Consider the following 14,840-nt stretch of genomic DNA (forward strand, 5'->3'; position numbering starts at 1 on the left):
AAGAAAGTGCAAACTCCACACAGACAGTCACCCAAGGTCGGAATTTGAACTGAGGTGCTGTGAGGCAGCAGTGCTAACCACTGTGCCGCCCTATTCAGTTATTTTAAAAATCCAATTTGCAATTTTACTGATATGGTGTAAATGCAATGCCTTAAGGCGAGGTGTTAGATATCAGGCTTAATCTTTTAGGTATCGCCAGGCCAAGATTGGCAGTGGGCGAAAACAAAAATAACCCTGCTGCTAGAGTGCTAATTCTTGTGCTCTGTCCTATACCAGCCCTTTTCCTGATTAAAGTGATTAGGGGCCGCAACAGACTGATTAAATGTGAACAAGTGGGAATTTGCAGTTAAACTTCAGGTGGGACCATTATGAGGCATTTTTACCAGCAGCAAGCCATGGGGCCAGCACTCCAGGCAGGCCTAGATGCCTTCCCAGCCTGCCTGAATGCTGCAGCAACCACAGGCTTCTAGTTGAGAGGTTTCCTTCATCCTCCACAATGCTGGGCTGACTGAAAATTCTGTTTAGTTAAATTTAAAAAAGGAGAGAGAAGCCACCTCCAGTTTGAAATGCATAACTTTCTTACATACTTTCCATTGTCACCTGCTGCTTCTTTCAAACTGAAAAACTCTGATTGTCCCTCCAGTTTCAAGCATCTGTCCATCATGCTTAATTGGATACAATCTGCCCGTTAATTGGCCGCCCCAGGGAAACTACAGTGAGTGACTGTTCCCCGCATAGTATGGGTTTCTGACCCTCATTTCAGCCTGATGGTGTGGTTCAGAAACCTGCAGGGAAGATCTTATCCTAGCCTGAAATGCACAGATTGTTTTCAGCATTGCTAACTTGTGTTTTTGCCTTTCGTAAATATCAGATCAGCCCACATATTGGATACAAATCATTTTACAGCTTCTGTTCTTGTCTGTTTTTACAGTAGAACACTGTATCAGGAGCTCACTGCTTGTGGGTAGTTTTAACATTTGGCGATGGTGTAAATGGCTAAGATTGGACCGACCTTCCACCTCCACCTTTCTTAATTTACATTTAATTCTTTTTGCCTTAATTGGCCATGTTAGCAGAATTTACTGGCTGGGGAAATACTTGTCTACTTTGGTCACCAACTTGGTTCAGATTTTCCATACTGCATCCAGCCTATCCATCAGTTACCCGCTCTCCCCAGGAACATTCTTTTTCACGCACATGGCCATCCCTAGCCTCACAATTCGCGTGCAGTACAGCTCAGTCCAGCCCTCTCATTGTTCAAGGATGACTGGAGTGGGAAAAAGGTCCATGCGTAAAAACATTAACGGGCCATTACCAAGATCCTTCTCCATGATCAATCAAGTTCCTTGAAATGTCCAATTTACCGCAACCTTCTAGTTATCTGTATCCTTTCACAATATCAAGAATGTACTGTTCTGACCCCTTCCCATGTGTAACGTTAAAATTGTCCAAACTTCCCCCCACTTTTTACCCCCCACATAACTAAGAGATAGACAACCTACATTGGCAGGGCATGCGGGAGATCTTTACATTTGGGTTTCTTTTTCAAATACCCTACTCCTCCCCAGTTTACTCTCAGTTCCAAATAAATCTCAAAGCCTCGGTAGTAAAAATGGTGAGAATATTCCATTTCCCAGCATCAATATTTGTTACATGTGAAGACTATTTTCCCCCAAAACTCAGCAAAGCAAAATAAATTTGATGTAAAAAAATTCAATAACACAAAAATACAAATGGATCTGCCTATCCAAAGAAAATGAATAGTTTGACACTCACCGACTTACCATAACAGTAAATATTGCACTTTCTGCTTCAAGTAATGATGCACAAGCAGGATATATTTTCAAATTAGAAAGCACAGAACAACAACAGTCCTTGCATTTATTTTGCTAGTTATTTATTCATGGCCAGGCTGAGCATTAGTATACTGCTTGAAAACGAAAGCCTTGAACATTGCCGTGCGTGTGACATTTTAAAAGTAAAATTGACCTTATGAAATCTAGAAGCCTTGTATGGACAAGCTTAAATTGTGTTTCTGGAGAGTGGCAAGGAATTGTGGGAATTGACTTTCTACATTAGCCTCTTGCTGCTCAAGTTGCACAACTAGATTAAGCCACATCTCATTCAAGTGCTGCGTCAGACCAGAGCAAAAGGTGGAATTAATTTAATGTTTGTCCCATTTTCCAATCTTCTCTGTATGCATGGTGTGAATTACCAACCGTGCTCATCCCCTGCAGTTCAGCATGACATGGGATTAGTTCCTCTATGAAGATGTTCACTTGCCCTTTCTTTGCAGTCAGCCTTTCTCCAATAAGCAATGACAAAATAGGGATCATGATCCAGAGAAGGGACGTCAGCTTTAACCCTGAGTGATCGTTCCATTGTCTCGCAGATACACGGAGCATTGTACCTTCATTCAAAACACTTAGAACTTTGCACAAATTCAGAGAACAGGGCTATATATATCCTTTGTGCAAGCTCCATTTTAACTTTGATATTACACTATGGCAGATAGTTATTATTTAATATCATATATGTAACATTGCTTGATGTTGGAAGGAAACATAAGATCAAATTAAAACTGATTGAGGAAGTAGATTGGGGAGAAATAATTGCAAATCTGATATACGTTTAGGGTTCCATTTGCAAGATCAATTATGAGGTCACAGTTGGACTCCAGTATAATTGATGCTAAAAATGCATTTTACACCATTATGTTTTCTCCCACTTTCCTCTGCTTCTGTCATTGGGGTACTGCTTCATGCCGGGCACTAGTTCCATGGATATTGCACCACTTCTATCTCACCCAAATAACAGATCGTCAAATGTCAGCCTCATAGTCAAATCTAATCTAGGGCTGGATTCTCCACCTTGCGACACCAAAAACCCGAATTGCAATTGGGCGGAGAATCAGGCGCCTGGCAAAAATCAAGAGTCGCGCCTGATGCCGATTTGGGAGCCATGATCTGGTCACTTTCTGGAGGGGGATATCGAAGTTTGTACCCCGCGCCGGTGGAACATGAAAAACTGGCATTTGCCTGCATTTAAATGAGATTAGCAACATGCTCCGCCCTTCTGCGAAGCTCCGCCCCTCTCAAGCTGAAGCCTCGCGTGCGCAAATTACTACAAGTATTTACAAATGGGGACTGGGCGCCATGGCTGTAGAGGGGAAACGGGTAGCTAAAAATTAAGAAAAAGCAATAGACTTGAGGATTGGGAATAGTTTAAAATTCAGCAAAGGCAGACCAAGAAATTGATTAAGAAGGGGAAAGTATAAGTAAGCTATCGGGGAAAATAAAAACTGACTGTAAAAGATTCTATCGGGATGTAAAGAGAAAAAGATTGATTAAAAACTAATATAGTCCCCTGACATCAGAAATGGGGGAAATTGATAATGGGGAATAAAGAAATGGCTGAGGAACTAAATTCATACTTTCCTTCTGTCTTCACAAAGAAAGACATGAATAATGTTCCCAAAGTTCTGAGAAACACAAGTTTCAGTGAGGAACTGAAGGAAATTATTATTAGTAAAGAAACGATTTTGGGGAAATTAATGGGATTGAAGGCTGATAAATCTCCAGGGCCTGATCTTCATCCCAGAGTACTTAAGGAAGTGGCCCGAGAAATAGTAGATCCATTGGTAGTAATTTTCCAAAATTCTTTGGACTCTGAAATGGTTCCTACAGATTGGAGGGTAGCTAATATAACCCCGCTATTCAAAAAGGGTGGTAGAGAGAAAACACGGAACTATAGCCCAGTGAGCCTGACATTGGTAGTAGGGAAGTTGCTCGAGTCCATTATCAAGGATTTCAAAGCATAGCATTTGGAAAGCAGTGGTATATAATCAGACAAAGTCAGCATGGATTTACGAAAGGGAAATCATGCTTGGCAAATCTGCGAAAATTCTTTGACGATATAAGGAGTAGAGTTGACCAGGGAGAACTGGTGGATGTGGATTATTTAGACTTTCAAAAGGCTTTCGACAAGGTCTCACATAACAAATTACTATGGAAAGTTAAAGCACATGGGATTGCGGGTAGTGTCTTGAGATGGATCAAAATCTAGTTAGCAGACTGGAAGCAAAACGTTGGAATAAATGGGCCTTTCACCGATTGGAAGCCAGTGACTAGTGAAGTACCACAGGGATCTACAGTAGGACCCCAACTGTTCACATTAAATATTAATGATTTAGACGAGGGAACTAAATGTGTTATCTCCAAATTTACAGATGATGCGAAGTTGGGTGGGATGTGCAAGTTAGGTGGTGGAATCAGCCCAGGTAGGGTGCTCTTTCAGATGTTCGGTGCAGACACAATGGGCCAAATGGGCCAATAGAATTGTAAGAATTCTATGATTCTAGGGGCGCGATTCTCCGCCCCCCACGCCGGGTGGGAAAATAGCGGGAGGGCCTCCCAACATTTTTCACGCCCTCCCGCTATTCTCCCCCCCCCCCCCCCCACGCCCGACCCACGCCACGAATGATTCCCCAAGGCCGATGGGCCGAGCGGCCGGCCCTTCATGCTCGTTTCACCACGGCAGCAAACACACCTGCTCACTGCTGTCGTGAAACGGGCCCGTTTGGGGCATCTAGAGGCCCGATTGGTACGGGAGTAGAACGACTGTGCTCGGGAGGGGACAGGCCCGCGATCGGTGCCCACTGAACGTCGGGCCAGCATCCACAACAGACGCACTCTTTCCCCTCCGCCGCCCGGCAAGATCAAGCCGCCACGTCCTGCCGGGCGGCTGAGGAGAAAGACGCCAACTGCGCATGCGCGGGTTGGCGTTGTCCAACCTGCGCATGCGCGGCTGACATCATCGGCCCCGTCAAGCCGGCGTGACGCTTGACGTGCGGCCTTGACGACCGTCATCAAGGCCGCGCCGCCGTGACGCATGGGGCCGCGCTCTTAGCCCTGCCCGGGGGGAAAATCGACCCCGGAAGTGGCCGTGAAGGCTGCCGTGGGTCACGGCCTGCCCCACGGCAGCCTTTACGATTCTCCGCATTTGCGGAGAATCTCGCCCTTGATTCCTGGGAGGGCGGGACTGTCATATAAGGAGAGACCAAGTTGGTTCGGATTATATTCATTGGAATTTAGAAGAGTGAGAGGGGATCACATAGAAACTTCTAAAATTCTAACAGGATTAAACAGGGTAGTTTCAGAAAGAATGTTCCCAATGGTGGGGGAGTCCAGAACTAGGGGTCATAGTTTCAGGATAAGGGGTCAACCTTTTAGCACTGAGGTGAGGAAAAATCTCTTCACCCAGTGAGTGGTGAATCTGTGGAATTCACTACCACTGAAGGTAGTTGAGGCCAAAACGTTGTGTAATTTCAAGAAGGAATTAGATATAGCTCTTGGGGCTAAAGGGATCAAGGGATATGGAGGAAGGCGGGATCAGGGTATTGAACCTGATGATCAGCCACGATCATAATGAATAGCGGAGAAGGCTCGAAGATCTATTTTCTATGAATGTTTCTATGTAACAACACTGAAAAACGATTGAAAACTGTCGAGCTTGCTGGGGAGTGGTTGCCTGTGCCGGGGGCAATGGGGCGAGGGGGGGGAGTGATTTGGTGTCGAGTTTGTGGAATCAGGTTGTGCCCCTAAGGATAGGGGTGACCTAGCTCTGACTGCCATTGTTGCAGTCTGTCTTTTAAACACACACTTTTGGTACTACTTTCAGTCTCTTGGCTGCTCATACTGCTGAATGCTGCCTGTATCCTTTTGGGTTATTTAAGATTCCAGCCAGGTTGCCACTCTGAACACCCTCACACACACCCAGCTGTATCATCAAGAGGATAAACGTGGACAAGCTCAATCAGGAGCCCACCAGGTGTTGACATTCCTCAAATGCACTGCCCCATTGCAGAGGAAGCAAGGGATTAGCAGAGCTCACCCCAACCAGAGGACACCTGCACCATGGCCTTTGGATTCCTCTCTGCCCCTCTCAGTTCAGAGGTCCCATTAGTGACCTCACTCCCGGTGAGGCTGGCAGCACTGAAAGTCTCTGCCACCAGCTCCCAGATGCTGTTCAGGAGGGCAGGCTTGACTCTGCGACCCACACTGGGAAAGAGATTGGCCCTTTGCACCTCACTGGCATGGATCTGTGTGTCCACCTTTGACTCCCGACCTCAGGGGACACGTCTTCTGCCAGCCACCTTCGTGGTAGCAGTGAGTGCGTGGTAAGTGGAACATTTAAAAACACCTCCAGATGCCAGGCCCTTCAGCACTAACTCAGGCCCCAGTGGTTAGAATACCCTGTGGGAACGCAAACTGCATGCAATTCAGTTCAGGCGTCAACGCTTTTTTTCCCTTTGTTTTTGAAAAAAGGGTCAATTTAGCATGCCCAATCCAACCACCCTGCACATCTTTGGGCTGTGGGGGTGAGACCAATGCAGGCATGGAGAGAATGTGCAAACTCCACATGGACAATGAGCCGGGGCTGTGATCAAACCCCCTTCCTCGGTGCTGTAAGGCAACAGTGCTAACCACTGCACCAACGTGCCACCCCCAGCATCAACATGGCACAATTCAACGGCCTTGTCGCACTCAACGTGGTGTCTGGACGAGGCCGTTGAATTTTGCAAGAGACCTCTCGCCAGATTTGTGATGCTCAAAATGTCTCACGAGATTCAATTGAACCTCACAAAACGTCACGATCGGAATCTCGCTCCCGATGGGTGAGATCCAGAAATGCATATTTAAACTCATTTAAATATGTGCTCACCGGTTTTCTGTTTTCTGTTCCCCTCCTTTCTTGAATTGAGGTGTCACATTTGAAATTTTCCAATCCACTGAGACTTTTCCAGAATCTAGGGACTTTTGGAGGATCACACCCATTGAATCTGTTATCTCTGTAGTCACTTCTGTAAAGATCCAAAGGGACTTGTCAACCTTTTGTTGTAATAGTTTCCCCAATACCTTTTCCGAGTGATTGTGATTATTTTAAATTCTTACTGCCCTTTTATCTCTTGATTTTCAAGTACTATTGGGATGTTTTTTTGTTTCTTCTGTGGTGGAAATAGACACAAAATTCATTTTCAATGCTTCAACCATTTCCTTGTATTAATTCCGCAGTCTCACTTTCTCAGGGACCATTGCTCACTTCAGCTAATTTTCTCTTTAAATATTTTCAGAAACTCTTACTATCTTTTCTTTTCAGCTTTCTAGCTACCCTTCTCCCATACTCATTTTATTTTTGTAATTTATCTTCCAGTTTCTAAAATATGTCCAATCTTCTGACTTGCCACTAATCTTCACAGTATTGTATGCTTTTTCTTTTGATTTGATACTATCCGTAACTTCCTTATTTAACCATGGATGGTGCAGCCTTCTCATAGCATCTTTCATTCTCAGTAAAATATATCTTTGCTGATAGCTATGAAATATCTCCTTAAAAGTCTGTCACTACTCATCTACTATTCTACTTTTGAACCTATTTTCCCTAGTTCACTTTAGGCAGCTCTGTCTTCATGAAATGAAAAAATGAAATGAAAATCGCTTATTGTCACGGGCTTCAATGAAGTTACTGTGAAAAGCCCCTAGTCGCCACATTCCGGCGCCTGTTCGGGCACTTGTCATTGCCTTATTTAAGTTTAAGACGCTAGTCTCAGACAAACACCTCACACCCTCAAAATGAATGTGAAATTCTATTGTGTTATGATCACTGTTGCCCGAAGGCTCTTTTAGATATTAATTAATCTTGTTTGATTGTATAGAAGCTGGTCTAAAATAGCCTGCTCTTTGGTTGAGATCAGAACATACTACTCTCAGAAATTGCCTAAATATACTCTACAATCTCATCTTCTAGGCGACCTATGTCAATATGATTTGTCCAAGCCTATATGAAGATTAAAATCACCCATAATTATTGCAATCCCTTTGTTACTGTTGTGGGCTTATACACTGCACCCAAACTAATTCTACATCTTGATCTTCTGAACTAATTTCATCGCTAACAACTGTACGAATGTTATCCTTCATAGAATTTACAGTGCAGAAGGAGGCCATTCAGCCCATCGTGTCTGCACCAGCTCTTGGAAAGAGCACCCTACCCAAGCCCACACCTCCACCCCGATACCATAACCCAGTAACTCCACCCAACGCTAAGGGCAATTTTGGACACGAAGGGCAATTTTTAGCATGGCCAATCCACCTAACCTGCACATCTTTGGACTGGAGGAGGAAACCGGAGCACCTGGAGGAAACCCAAGCACACACGGGGAGAACATACAGACTCCGCACAGACCGTGACCCAAGCTGGGAATCGAACCTGGGATCCTGGAGCTGTGAAGCAATTGTGCTAACCACCATGCTACTGTGCTGCCCAAATCCAAACTTCACAGAGCTATCCAACCACCTTTTCCAAGCTCCGATCCTTCCAAAAAATAGGTCCCAGTCTTGGACACCTTGGGAATCGCTTCACTGAAATAGTTATTAAGTCATACATATTTATTTCTCCTTGTGCTATTAATTCAGCTATTTTGTTACAAATGCTCTTGTGCATTTAGATACAGCGGCTTTAATTCTATCTTTTCATTATTCTTGCAACCCTAACCCAATGGGCGTGAAGTTAGATATATTTATTTGGCAGGCTTTAAACATTCACAGATCAGTTTGAGGACATTGCAGGCTTTTATTTGGACCAATGTTTGCTTTAAAACTTTCTCTTTCTGGAATTTGTTTCACGTTTACCTTATCTGATGAAATCTGATAAATTTGAATGCTAAACAAGGTGAAAGATCTTGATGCTGGGCAATGAAACATTTTTCTATGTTCATCCAGTGTCAATTGTGAATGTCCCAAGTCAAGGTCAACTGTAGGATGAAATTGCTACACTCTGATAGCACTGCCTCAAACTCAATCTCAGATAACTGCACCAAAGAGAATTTCCCATGCCAGTTATCTTCAATTGTGCATTTGGTTTTGAATTGTGGCCACTTTTGTGCTGTCGTCCAGTCTTTATCAGATTGGTACCGTCAAAGCTTATTCCACCAAATGTCCTTAACACTGTTAACAGAAATAAAATCCTGAATTTTTCAGTCTGAAAGGAAATAACTTGTATTTAAATGATGCATTATCGCATCTCGCATACACCCAAAGCACTTGCATGCAATGAATTATCTTGAAGTGCTATATAGACAAAAGCCCAATCTGGAATCAACTCAAACCTTTGTGGCAAAAGAGCAATAAGCTAATTTGCCTCACTATCTAATTCCCCCCCCCCTACCCCATATAAAAGCTGATTTACAATTCTTTGTTATTATAATCTCCTGACTGTTTGGCATCCACCAACATTTTAAAGTATTTTAATTGAATTTGTGAATATGAGGAACATTTGATAAATAAATGACCTTTTGGTGTCATAACTACCAGAGCTTTAATTACAGATTCCAAAGACATCAAGTAGTAATGAGAGGTTTGATTGAGATAAAGGCATAAGGACACAATGCCCTGAGGAGATTGGGGGAGTATTAGAATAGATGTAAATGTCGATGGAGCACTTGAACGCTCCTTTAAATACCAGCCTCCTTTTGTAGGTTGATGGTATTATATATTTTAAATGAAAACTTTAGGATTCACATTGGGTAAAAATATTCACGTTGAATCAAGGAGAACAGAAATAAAATGTGGCACAAAAATTAAGAATTCTATTATTAGCCCCTCTGAAGAACACCACGGCAATTCCTTGCTGTAATAGAAAAGGTTTGAACATTTGATTGTTCAAAGAGTCGCATTTTGCTGAGATGTTCAATTTGACCATAGCTCAGTAAAAGTGGAAATTTCAGACATGGTTCAAGATTAATCGATACAGACTGTGATGAGCAGAGCAGACTGATTTCAGCGATTCACTTTTCCTTCATAACATCATTAGAGATTGTTAGGTGAGGTCCTTTGATGGTCGAGTGGATAAAAGCATCACTGGCTCTAATACTGTGTAGTGAAAGGCAGATGAAACTACTTTCATTTCCTTCATTGTGCTTGAACTGTTCTGAGGGAGCAGCAGTTAAAGTGGGAAGTGTAGCAGTGTGGGGGAGTGGCATGTGTGGTAGGTGTCAGCAGGAATCTCTCCCATTAATGCTATCCAGTGATGGTTGCTCCTTTACTATGTCCTTAACTACTTCTTTCTCCCCCCAAAAAGCTAACCGTCCCTTGAATCAATGTACTGCCATTTTCAGTGTCCCTTCACAACACCAATATATTTTGGCTGAAAAGCTTTCATCTGACTTCCCCTCTTGTTCCCAACTTGCTAATATTTAACATGGGCCCCTTTATATGAGAGTTCTTTATCATAGTGGACAGATTGCCTGATTGTATTTTGTCAAGTCTTATTATAATAAAAATTTAAATTAACTCGACTGGAAATCTCTTTAATCACAGAAAATGTGCCTAATTTCTTTAACTTTTCTTCATAATTTAAATTCTTAATACTATTTTAGTCATTACAAACCATTTCAGGGTGTTAAAATCTGGACGCTGAGGCATTCCCTTCTTTGCACTCACTATAGAAACCCCAAAGAAATTATGTTGTCCTGCATTGGAGAGGGAGGAAATAATTTTCAAAGTCCAAGGAGATCACAGCTGCACAAATGCAAAGCCTGGAGCATGCCCAGTTGCAGTATTTTTGTTTGAAAAGCTTTAGAAAATGAAATTTGCTTTTCAAAAACGCAGCTCTTGTTTAAAAGGGACTTTGAATAAAATCCCAAGGAAATCCATTCCAAAGCTAACAAACGTTTGAATTTCAGCCAGTTTCTTTGAACTCGTGAAATTCAAGCCTGACCTTGGATTTCAGTTCTAGCTTGATACTTATCCCTAGATGCAGTTGAAGGCACTCTCTCGGGACAACATCACATAAATTGTCCTCGATGCCTACAGCAACCAAAGTGGCAAAGAATGCTTTGCATTGTTTTATTGGACAGTGGTGTAAAATGGCTGTTCAATGTGGAACACAGTTTTATTTACATCACAACAGTGTGTGGCCATTGCCAATGGGATCTCTTATTCCTCTTAAATTGCAGATTGTAAACATCATCCTTATATTTTAACCTAAATGTTTTGCTGGCTAGATTATTTCAACTCCAATATACTCAGGAAAGAAAGATAGGTAATATTGATAGATGCAGTTAACAGAAATGAGTAGGCGCCACAGTAATTCTGTGTTGTTCCCTGTAACATTTGGTCAAACATTTCAGATAGTAAGTTGGAGAGGAATGCAACCCCGCTGATGTCGGCGTCACCGTGAGATGTTAAATAGCGGGAGGTGGGAGGAGGACCTACATTAGAGGTCTGTCTGTCAACCAATCTGATTCGCCGGCAGCTCTCTAGTCTAATCCCTCCAGCCAGCATCATCACTGGGACAGTTAGACACTGCTGGGACTAGAGAGTCCCATGTGCTGGGAGCAAGTGTCGGGTGATCGTGTCAGAGACATAAGAGGCGGTCACTGGGATGGGAGGTGCTAAAGGAAGGGGGATTTTGTTGGAAGTGTGTTCCCCAATCAGAAAAAGGAGTGATGCAGGAGTCCTACACCACCCACACCACCATTCCTACATGAGGCCTGAGCAGGCTAATCTACCAGGCTTCCTCCATATCCCTGACTTCCTTCCGCCGTGGTCAAAATTGCAGCCTGGAGGGAAGTGGCCTTAATTAGTTTGAGGGCAAACAGGATGTCCTCGGCCTTGCCCTTTCCCCAATTAAAATTTTCCGACAGGTTGGAAGCAGACAGGTATGTAATTGGAAGGCCACCCAGTATATTTTACAGCTCCCCCACCTGCAAATCTGCCAGCAGGGTCTCGGAATATTATGTCCATTAATGCAACAACAGCCACCTCAGCACATTGGTCCAGGTATCTAACTGTTAAGGCTGTCAGTTGAAGTAAATACTTGAAGTCCACTAGTCATTTTCTTTTAGGTTATATGCCTGTTTATTTCATCCTACTCCATGCACAAAAACCACAGACAGACTTGTGCTCGCTGGTTGACTACTCTGGCTGTTGAGGTTGACTGACTCCTTGTTGCTTGTATATATTTGACTGCATCAGGAGGCATCAATGAAGGCCAACCGCTGGCTTTACTCATCAGAATACTGGATACCCTTACTGGGAACTTGGCTTTGATTTGAAATGAGCTTTCACTCTTTCTTGGAAAACAGAGTACCTCCCTGTCACGGAGCATGGCAACCTGTCTGGGAGAAAGTAAAGGTTAACAGGAAGGCCTATCCTCCTCCTGCTTAGCATCCCTCCTGTTAAAAAACTAGAGGAGGGCATTGATGCCAGTTTCAAAATTCACAAACAAGACAGCAGCAGAGTTGGGAAATAAAATAATAATGCTGGAATGCAGAGAAAAGAACAGATCATATATCCTATTCCACTTTTACAGGCAGAAAGAAACTAGTTTTTTTCATAAGCGGGCACCCCTCAATCATCAGTCAATTGTGCAGTATCTTTAATATCAGAAGATTATTATTGGTGTATTCTAATGATTGTGAAAGTTAAAGCTGTCAATGCAGAGAACATATTGCACCAATGGTACTACTGAAGTATCCTACTGTTATTACCATGATATATTCTGTTGCCACTATGCTTGTAGGATACTGTGTGGACACCATGAGGGCGATTCTCCGAGCCCGCGCCGGGCCGGAGAATCGCCGCAACTGCGCCACGACGCCCTGACGTCGGCGCGCGATTCTCCGAGGTGTGGAGAATCAGTGCCATTTGGGATGGCACCCTAGCAGTGCCAACTTGGCACCCAGGTGGCCCCAGCATTACCATGGTACCATCCTGCCCAAAGGGCATGCACCTGGTGGCCTACAGGGAGACCCTCCCAAGTGCCATTCTATCTGGTCTCTGTTTGTGGAGACCAGTATTGAATGGCACTCGACTGAGGTCTCTGCGGTAGAGGAGATAGATCCCAATGGCTCGGGTACCTCAGTAAACTGCACATTAAAGTTGGCAGTGATTAGCACTGGGACTGCGGCGCTGAGGACCCAGGTTCGAATCCCGGCCCTGGGTCACTGTCCGTGTGGAGTTTGCACATTCTCCCCGTGCTTGCATGTGTTTCACCCCACAACCCAAAGATGTGCAGGTTAGGTGGATTGGCAACGCTAAATTGCCCCTCAATTGGAAAAAAAAGTGAGACCAGCTGTTGTGCTATAACATGCAGATTTGCCAAAAGGTGATTCCGCCCACAATGCGCGGGATTTACATTGCAACATGAACTTGCGAGACATTGCAATCCAGGCGGTGGGGTCTTCCGGCTTCTCTCAATAATGCTGCGCCACAGTGAGTTGTTTTTCGGGTGCAGCATGGCCGTTATGTTGCGGCCAATACATTCGCACTTTGAAGTGTTGAGGAGTGGGGAAGGAGAGCATTACCGAAGGGAATATTCCATGATAGAAAGTTTTGAAGCTAAATCAACGAGATAGTGTTCTAATCATGTCGTGAAATTTTACTTTCCTGCTAAACCTAATAAAAACTAGGTTTTTTTGTGTGTCCAATAAAATCGGGTAAACAATTGTTACACGCATAGATATTATATTTGTGTACTTTTTGACTAGAGATATATTGGGTTGAAATGACTTTGAACAGCTTCGTCAAAAACTAATTGTCCTAATTCCATAACTGAGCTTAGATTCTAATAGTGTTCACTACAGTCCCAAGGAAGGCAGCTATCTACTCAGTTGTGAGCTGGTCATCCTCCTCATTGAGGTTTCGCAATCAACCCAAGTAGGGAACACTACTTACACCTATAACTCATGCAGCCTTGGTTAGACAAGTATCATTACAGACATCAGGGGGGCGATTCTCCGATATGGAGCCCAAGTGTTTGCACCGTCGTGAACGCCGTCGCGTTTCATGATGGTGCGAAGCGGGCCCTGGTACAACAGCTTCTGGCCTCACAGGGGGCCAGCACAGCGCTGGAGCGGTTCACGCCATTCCAGCCTCCTTTCGCGGCGCCAAATGGGTGCCATGCCAACCCGCGCATGGGCAGTTGGGCCGCGCCAACCTGCGCATGCGCGGGGGACTTCTTTAGCGCGTTGGCCCTGACTCAACATGGAGTCGGTGTTCAGGGGTCGGCACGCCAGAAAGTAGGCCCGGGGAGGAGAGGGGGGGGGAGAGGTCGGCCCGCCGATCGGTGGGTCCCGATCGTGGGCTAGACCCAATCCGAGGCCCCCCCCCCCGTTGAAGAAGCACTCCTCCCCCCCCCCTCCCCCACAGGCTGCCTCCGACTGTTCCCGCAGAGTTCCTGCGGGCAGCGACCGGGGTGAACGGCGCCGACATATCGGCGCGGCCGCTTGGCCCATCCGGGCCGGAGAATCAGCGGCCCTACCAATTCCAGCGGCCCACGACCAGCGCCGCGCCAAACGCGCCAGCGCAAATGGCGCTGATTCTCCGCACCTCGGATACCGGTGTCATGGCGCGGTTGCGCCGATTCTCCGGCCCGGCGCGGGGCTTGGAGAATCGCCCCCCCCCCCAGGTATACCCTTCTTCATTACCAATTTAAGCATCTCCTTAGTAGGGCAAGTAACACATTTCTTAAAACCCATACCCAGACTTCTGCACATTCATGGTATATCCCCTCATAACCAGCCCATTGATGGAAGAGAACCTCAATCTTTTACTCTTTGCCTTTTTTAGCTGGAGCCATTCTGTCAGGGCAGTATGGTATTTTAATGATATGGAATGACCTAGTGATCTTTTTCCGTCTACTTTGCACAATTAATTGCCCATTAAAGCCTCAATAATAGGCACAGCATGTGTGAGAATGACTGGATGTGATCTTACACAGATGTTTAAGCCAGAGATCCTCATGATGAGGTGTCAAACGACTTTGAAATTAACTGTCCA

At 44.6% G+C, this 14,840-nt stretch overlaps 1 protein-coding gene across 16 annotated transcripts in view; it reads left to right on the forward strand.

The window, feature by feature from the left end:
• Window positions 1-14,840, forward strand: part of celf4 (CUGBP, Elav-like family member 4) — a 1,331,379-nt gene that overhangs the window by 431,428 nt on the left and 885,111 nt on the right. The gene's annotated exons all lie outside the window — the stretch shown is intronic.

This window comes from Scyliorhinus canicula, chromosome 3 (genome assembly GCF_902713615.1).
Source record: "Scyliorhinus canicula chromosome 3, sScyCan1.1, whole genome shotgun sequence".
NCBI classification, from domain to species: domain Eukaryota; kingdom Metazoa; phylum Chordata; class Chondrichthyes; order Carcharhiniformes; family Scyliorhinidae; genus Scyliorhinus; species Scyliorhinus canicula.